General features: G+C 38.9%; 1 non-coding gene across 1 annotated transcript; it reads left to right on the forward strand.

Annotated features, from left to right (window-relative positions):
- Positions 1 to 7,920: 7,920 nt before the first annotated feature.
- Positions 7,921 to 8,028, forward strand: LOC130932271 (small nucleolar RNA R71). Its single transcript, XR_009067428.1, has one exon. It is a non-coding gene; the product is annotated as a small nucleolar RNA R71 (small nucleolar RNA).
- Positions 8,029 to 8,354: the final 326 nt, after the last annotated feature.

Consider the following 8,354-nt stretch of genomic DNA (forward strand, 5'->3'; position numbering starts at 1 on the left):
CGAGCAAATGCTGACTTATTTGCTTGGATTCCACCTGATATGCCGGGAATCAGTCTGGACGTGATATGTCATAAGCTCGCCGTAGATCCAAGACCTAGCCCAGTCATGCAGAAGAAACATAACCTAGGTTGGAAAAAGAGGGAAGCCGCCATTGAAAAGACACAGAAACTATTAAGTGCCAGATTTATACAGGAAATCAGATTTATGTCTTGGCTAGAGAACATGGTCATGGTAAAGAAAAACTTTGGCAAATGGCAAATGTGTGTCGATTTTACAGATCTGAATAAAGCCTACCCGAAAGATTCCTACCCTTTGTCGTGCATTGACAAGCTAGTCGACAACATGTCAGGTTTCAAAGTGCTGAGTTTCATGGATGCCTACTGATAAACCACTATTTTATGGTTTATCTTGTATTGAATTGAGTGGATTTTATCCATTATTCTCATACTTATTCATATAATTTGCTTGTTTTACATTTTCCTTCCTAATTTTATGTTATGATTGAAAGCATGCTTTTTTACCTTAAATTTGGTAATTTTAATCCTCTCTTATTACCATTCGATGCCGTGATATGTGTGTTAAGTGTTTTCAGGTTTTATAGGGCAGGAATGACTTAGAGAATGGAAAGAGAGCATGCAAAAGTGGAAAGAACACAAGAAATTGAAGTTTTCAAAATCTGGTAACGACACGCACGCGTGGACGACGCGTATGCGTGACTGGTGCAGCAGCCATACGACGCGCACGCGTGGCTGACGCCTACACATGGCCAGTGCCGAGTTCAAGCAACGCATATGCATGGGCGACGCGTACGCGTGACAGAGTGTCACATGCTGCAATTACAGAAAACACTGGGGGCGATTTCTGAGTTACTTTTGACCCAGCTTCAGGCCCGAAAATACTGATTAGAGGTTGCAGAGTGAAGCTGGAAGGCATCATTCATTCACACTTTGATTCACACAATTTTAGGTTTAGATTTAGAATTCTAGAGAGAGATGCTCTCTCCTCTCTCTAGGTTTTAAGATTTCTTTTTGTTTTATTTCTTCTAGTATTCATATTTTCATCTTGCTTTAATTTAGTTTCTCTTCTACATTCTATTATTCTAGTATCTTAGTTTATCCTCTCTTATTGATTTCTTAATTTTTCCAATTTAAATTATGAACTCTTCATGTTAGATTCAATTTCCTTTAAATGAAATTTGAGGTATTTCATGTTTATTGCTTCTTTCTTCATTTGTTACTATCGATTCCTTGCAATTGTCAGTTTTAGATTTTACATTCTCTTATTATTTTTCTATGATTTTATTTTATGCCTTCCAAGTGTTTGATAAAATGCTTGGTTGGGTTTTAAATTAGAATTTTGTATTCTTAGCTTGGATTGATTAATTTGGAGACTCTTGAATTGTCAAAGTCTCTTGTTGGTTGGTGATTGAAAGTTGCTAGTTGGTTTGAGCTTCACTAACTATAGTCTTGGATTAGGACTTGTGAACTCAAGTTGATTTGCTCACTTGACTTCCCTTCAATTGTTAGAGGTTAACTAAGTGAGAGTGATTTGCAATTACCATTACAATCGACAATGATAATAAGGATAGGAATTCTGATTCTCAACCCTTGCTCGGACTTTTCTTAGTTATTAGTTTATTTTTTTGTCATTTTACTTTCATGTTTCTTATTACAAAACCCAAAAATATACTGTTTCATAATCAATAATAAACACACTTCCCTGCAATTTCTTGAGAGACGACCCGAGGTTGAATACTTTGGTTAATTTTATTGGGTTTGTATTTGTGACAAACAATTTAAACATTGACTGAGGTTTAATTGTCGGTTTAGAACTATACTTGCAATGCGATATTTTTATGAAAATATTTACCAATATTTTTCCTTCGTCACTTACTCAGGCTATAACCAAATAGTTATGCACCCTGCAGACAAAGACAAAACTGCATTTATAATTGATCAGCTAAATTTTTATTACAAAGTAATCCCTTTTGGTCTTAAGAATGCAGGTACAACCTAACAGAAACTGATAGACAAAGTTTTTCAACAATAGATCAGCAAGAACATGGAAGTGTACATAGACGACATGGTGGTCAAATTAACGACGGAAGAAAAACATCAAGCCGACCTCTTGGAAGTTTTTGAACAACTGAGAAAACATAAAATGAGATTAAACCCCGAAAAACGTGCGTTTGGAGTACAAGGTGAAAAATTTCTCGGTTTCATGCTAATATATCATGGGATAGAAGCAAATATAGAAAAATGTCAAGCCATAATACAAATAAATCGCCTATAACGGTTGGTGCACAAAATTGTGATGCACAATGGCGCCAACAACTTGGTCGCACAATTGTAATATCACTTCTTTGTCACAACTTCGCACAACTAACCAGCAAGTGCACTGGGTCATCCAAGTAATAAACCTTACGTGAGTAAGGGTCGATCCCACGGAGATTGTCGGCTTGAAGCAAGCTATGGTCACCTTGTAAATCTCAGTCAGGCGGATTCAAATGGGTTATGGAGTTTTCATAATTAAAAGATAAATAAAACATAAAATAAAGATAGAGATACTTATGTAATTCATTGGTGGGAATTTCAGATAAGCGTATGGAGATGCTTCATCCCTCTTGAATCTCTGCTTTCCTACTGCATTCATCCAATCCTTCATACTCCTTTCCATGGCAAGCTGTATGTTCAGGTTTCACCGGCGTCAATGGCTACCTCCCGTCCTCTCAGTGAAAATGGTCCAAATGCGCTGTCACCGTACGGCTAATCATCTGTCGGTTCTTGATCATGTTGGAATAGAATCCAGTGATCCTTTTGCGTCTGTCACTACGCCCAACACTCGCGAGTTTGAAGCTCGTCCCAGTCATCCCTTCTCAGATCCTACTCGAAATACCACAGACAAGGTTTAGACTTTTCGGATCTCAGGAATGACCACCAATAATTCTAGCTTATACCACGAAGACTCTGATCTTTCAGAATGGAGGCTAAGAGATACACGCTCGATCTAAGGTAGAACGGAAGTGGTTGTCAGTCATGCGTTCATAGGTGAGAATGATGATGAGTGTCACAGATCATCACATTCATTATGTTGAAGTGCAGCGAATATCTTAGAATAAGAATAAGCATGAATTGGATAGAGAACAGTAGTAATTGCATTAATACTCAAGGAACAGCAGAGCTCCACACCCTTAATCTATGGTATGTAGAAACTCCACCATTGAAAATACATAAGAACAAGGTCCAGGCATGGCCGTGAGGCCAGCCCCCAAAATGTGATCAAGAGATCAAAAGATGATCAAAAGATGAAAATACAATAGTAAGAGGTCCTATTTATAATGAAACTAACTACTAGGGTTTACAGAAATAGGTAAATGATGCAGAAATCCACTTCCGGGCCCACTTGGTGTGTGCTTGGGCTGAGCATTGAGCTTTACACGTGTAGAGACTTCTCTTGGAGTTAAACGCCAGCTTTGGTGCCAGTTTGGGCGTTTAACTCCAGCTTTTATGCGAGTTCTGGCGTTTTGACATTAGAATAGGGCAGAAAAGGGGCGTTTGAACACCGATTTGCATCGTCAAAACTCGAGCAAAGTATGAACTATTATATATTGCTGAAAAGCTCTGGATGTCTACTTTCCAACACAATTAAGAGCGCGCCATTTGAAGTTCCGTATCTCCAAAAAATCCACTTTGAGTGCAGGTAGGTCAGAATCCAACAGCATCATCAGTCCTTTTTCAGCCTCTGAATCAGATTTGTGCTCAAGTCCCTCAATTTCAGCCAGAAAATACCTGAAATCACAGAAAAATACACAAACTCATAGTAAAGTCTAGAAATGTGAATTTTGCATAAAAACTAATAAAAACATCCCAAAAAGTAGCTAGATCTTACTAAAAACTACCTAAAAATAATGCCAAAAAGCGTATAAATTATCCGCTCATTACAACACCAAACTTAAATTGTTGCTTGTCCCCAAGCAACTGAAAATAAATAGGATAAAAAGAAGAGAATATACAATGAATCCCACAGTATCAATGAAACTTAGTTCTAATTAGATGAGCGGGGCTTGTAGCTTTTTGCTTCTGAACGGTTTTGGCATCTCACTTTCTCCTTTGAAATTCAGAATGATTGGAATCTATAGGAACTCAGAATTTTAGATAGTGTTATTGATTCTCCTAGTGCAGTACGTTGATTCTTGAACACAACTAATTTATGAGTCTTGGCCGTGACCCTAAGCATTTTGTTTTCTAGTATTACCACCGGATACATAAATGCCACAGACACATAACTGGGTGAACCATTTCAGATTGTGACTTAGCTTTGCTAAAGTCCCCAATTAGAGGTGTCCAGAGTTCTTAAGCACACTCTTTTGCTTTGGATCATGACTTTAACCACTCAGTCTCAAGTTTTTCACTTGGACCTGCATGCCACAAGCACATGGTTAGGGACAGCTTGATTTAGCCGCTTAGGGCTGGATTTTATTTCCTTGGGCCCTCCTATCCATTAATACTCAAAGCATTGGATCCTTTTTACCCTTGCCTTTTGGTTTAAAGGGCTATTAGCTTTTTCTGCTTGCTTTTTCTTTTTCTTTTCTCTTTTTTTTGTCAAATTTTTTTTTCGCTACCTTTTTTTCACTGCTTTTTCTTGCTTCAATAATTAATTTCATGATTTTTCAGATTATCAATAACATTTCTCTTTGTTCATCATTCTTTTAAGAGCCAACAACTTTAACATTCATAAACAACAAGATAAAAAATATGCACTGTTCAAGCATTCATTCAAAAAATAAAAAGTGTTGCCACCACATCAAAATAATTAAACTAATTTCAAGATAAAATTTGAAATCTAAATACTTCTTGTTCTTTTGTAATTAAGCACATTTTTCATGTAAGAGAGGTGAAGGATTCATGGAGTTATTCATAGCTTTAAGACATAGACACTAGACACTAATGATCATGTAGTGAAGACACAAACATAGATAGAACATACAGCATAAAGCCGAAAACAAAAAAATAAATAGACAAGGAGATTAAGGAATGAGTCCACCTTAGTGAGGATGACGTCTTCCTCTTGAAGGTCCAATGGTGCTCTTGAGCTCCTCTATGTCTCTTCCTTGCCTTTGTTGCTCCATCCTTAGTTGCTCCCAATAGTTGTGTGGAGGAAAATATATCCCTTGAGGCATCTCAGGGATTTCTTGATGAGGGACTTCCTCATGCTCTTGTTGAGTGTCATGAATGGGCTCTCTAGTTTGCTCCATCCTCTTCTTAGTGGTGGGCTTGTCCTCTTCAATGAGAATGTCTTCCTCTATGACAATTCCAGCTGAATTGCATAGGGATCACCTTTTTCTTGGCCACAACTTCATAGAAGTGGTCTTGATGGACCTTTGAGATGAATCTCTCCATCTCCCATGACTCGGAAGTAGAAGCAATTACCTTCCCTTTCCTCTTTCTAGAGGTTTCTCCGGCCTTAGGTGTCATAAATGGTTATGGAAAAACAAAAAGCAATTATTTTACCACACCAAACTTAAAAGGTTTGCTCGTCCTCAAGCAAAAGAAGAAAGAAAGATGTAGAAGAAGAAGAAAATGGAGGAGATAGAGGGTGTATAAGGTTCGGCCAAGGGTAGAAGAAGGTGGTTGTGATGTGTGAAAATGAAGGAGTGAAGGGGGTATTTGGGGAAGAGATATAGAGGTGATTGGTAAAGGGTATTTGGGAAAGAGTGTTGTAGAAAGGTGTGAAGAGAAGAGAGAGTGAGTTGAGGTTGGTGGGGATCCTGTGGGATCCACAGATCCTGAAGGGCCAAGGAATTCTCTTCCCTGCTCCAATTGGGCGTTCACAACCCCTTAGAGTGCAATTCTGGCGTTTAAACGCCAGTATGCTGTCCTATTCTAGCGTTTAAACGCCAGTTTTCCTTCCTGTTCTGGAGTCTAAATGCCAGTTTATTGCCCTATTTTGGCATTTAAACGCCAGTCTGGTGCCCTATTCTGGCGTTTAAACTCCTAGAAATGTGCCAGATTGGGCGTTTAAACGCCCATTTTGCTACCCTTTCTGGCGTTTAAACGCCAGTAAGTCCTTCCTCCAGGGTGTGCTATTTTCAATGCTATTTTTGATTTTTTTTTCTTTATTTTTGTAATTGTCTTTGTGACTTCACATGATCATCAACCTAAAAAAACAAAATAATATAGATAAAATTAAAGTAAAATTGGGTTGCCTCCCAATAAGCACTTCTTTAATGTCAATAGCTTGACAGTGAGCTCTCATGGAGCCTCCCGGTTGATCAGAGTATGGTTGAGATCTCTCAACACCAAACTTAGAGTTTGGTTGTGGCCTCCCAACACCAAACTTAGAGTTTGAATGTGGGGGCTCTGTTTGACTCTGTATTGGGAGAAGCTCTTCATGCTTACTCTCCATGGTTACAGATGGAGAACCTTGAGCCTTTACTACAAGGCATTCTTCATTCACATGAAGGATCAACTCTCCTTTGTCAACATCAATCACAGCTCTTGCTGTAGCTAGGAAGGGTCTTCCAAGGATGATAGATTCATCATCATCCCTCCTAGTGTCTAGGATTATGAAATCAGCAGGGAAGTAAAGGCCTTCAACCTTCACTAGCACGTCCTCTACTAGTGCATAAGCCTTTTTCATAGATTTATCTGCCATCTCCAATGAGAATTGGGCAGCCTATACCTCATAGATTCCCAGTTTCTCCATTATAGAGAGTGACATCATGTTTATCCCTGACCCCAGGTCACACAGAGCTTTTTCAAAGGTCATGGTGCCTATGGTACAGGGTATTAAGAATTTACCAGGATCATGTTTCTTTTGAGGTAAAGTTTGCTGAACCAATGTATTCAGTTCATTGGTGAGCAAGGGAGGCTCTTCCTCCCAAGTCTCATTACCAAACAGCTTGGCATTCAACTTCATGATTGCTCCTAAATATTGGGCAACTTGCCCTTCAATAATGTCTTCATCCTCTTCAGAAGATGAATAGTCATCAAAGCTCATGAATGGTAAAAGGAGGTCCAAGGGAATCTTTATAGTCTCTGTATGAGCCTCAGATTCCTTTGGTTCCTCATTAGGGGATTCCGTACTGACCATTGGATGTCCCTTGAGGTTTTCCTCGTTGGAATTCACGTCCTCCTCCTCCTCTAAGGTTTCGGCCATGTTGATTATATCAATGGCCTTGCACTCTCCTTTGGAATTCTCTTCTGTATTGCTTGGGAGAGTGCTAGGAGGAGTTTTAGTAACCCTTTTACTCAGCTGGCCCAATTGTGCCTCCAAATTTCTAATGGAGGATCTTGTTTCAGTCAAGAAACTAAGAGTGGCCTTAGATAGATCAGAGACTATGTTTGCTAAGTTAGAAGGATTCTACTCAGAATGCTCTGTCTGCTGCTGAGATGATGATGGGAAAGGTTTGTTATTGCTAAACCTATTTTTTCCACCATTGTTATTATTGAAACCTTGCTTCTGTTGATCCTTCCATGAAAAATTTGGATGATTTTTCCATGAAAGATTATAGGTGTTGCCAAAGGCTTCACCCATGTAATTCACATCTACCAATGCAGGATTCTCAAGATCATAAGCTTCTTCTTCAGAAGATGCTTCTTTAGTACTGTTGGATGCGTTTTGCAATTCATTCAGACTCTGAGAGATCATATTGACTTGTTAGGTCAATATTTTGTTCTGAGCCAGTATGGCATTCAGAGCATCAATTTCAAGAACTCCTCTCTTTTGAGGTGTCCCAATACTCACAGGATTCCTCTCAGAGGTATACATGAACTGGTTATTTGCAACCATTTCAATAAGTTCCTGAGCTTCTGTAGTCATTTTCTTTAGGTGAATGGATCCACCTGCAGAGTGGTCCAGTGACATCTTGAAAAATTCAGACAGACCATCATAGAATATATCTAATGTGGTCCATTCTGAAAGCATGTCAGAAGGACACTTTTTGATCAGTTGCTTGTATCTTTCCCAAGCTTCATAGAGGGACTCACCATCTTTTTGTCTAAAGATTAGAACATCCACTCTAAGCTTACTCAGCTTTTGAGGAGGAAAGAACCTGGCTAAGAAAGCCGTGACCAGCTTATCCCAATAGTCCAGGCTATCTCTAGGTTGTGAGTCCAACCATGTTCTAGCTCTGTCTCTTACAACAAAAGGGAAAAGCATAAGCTTGTAGACTTCAGGATCAACTCCATTGGTTTTAACAGTATCACAGATCTGCAAGAACTCAGTTAAGAACTGATAAGGATCTTCTGATGGAAGTCCATGAAACTTGTAATTTTGTTGTAGAAGAGAAACTAATTGAGGCTTTAGCTCAAAATTGTTTGCTCCTATGGCAGGGACTGAGATGCTTCTTCCAT

This window comes from Arachis stenosperma, chromosome 5 (assembly GCF_014773155.1).
Source record: "Arachis stenosperma cultivar V10309 chromosome 5, arast.V10309.gnm1.PFL2, whole genome shotgun sequence".
Taxonomy (NCBI): domain Eukaryota; kingdom Viridiplantae; phylum Streptophyta; class Magnoliopsida; order Fabales; family Fabaceae; genus Arachis; species Arachis stenosperma.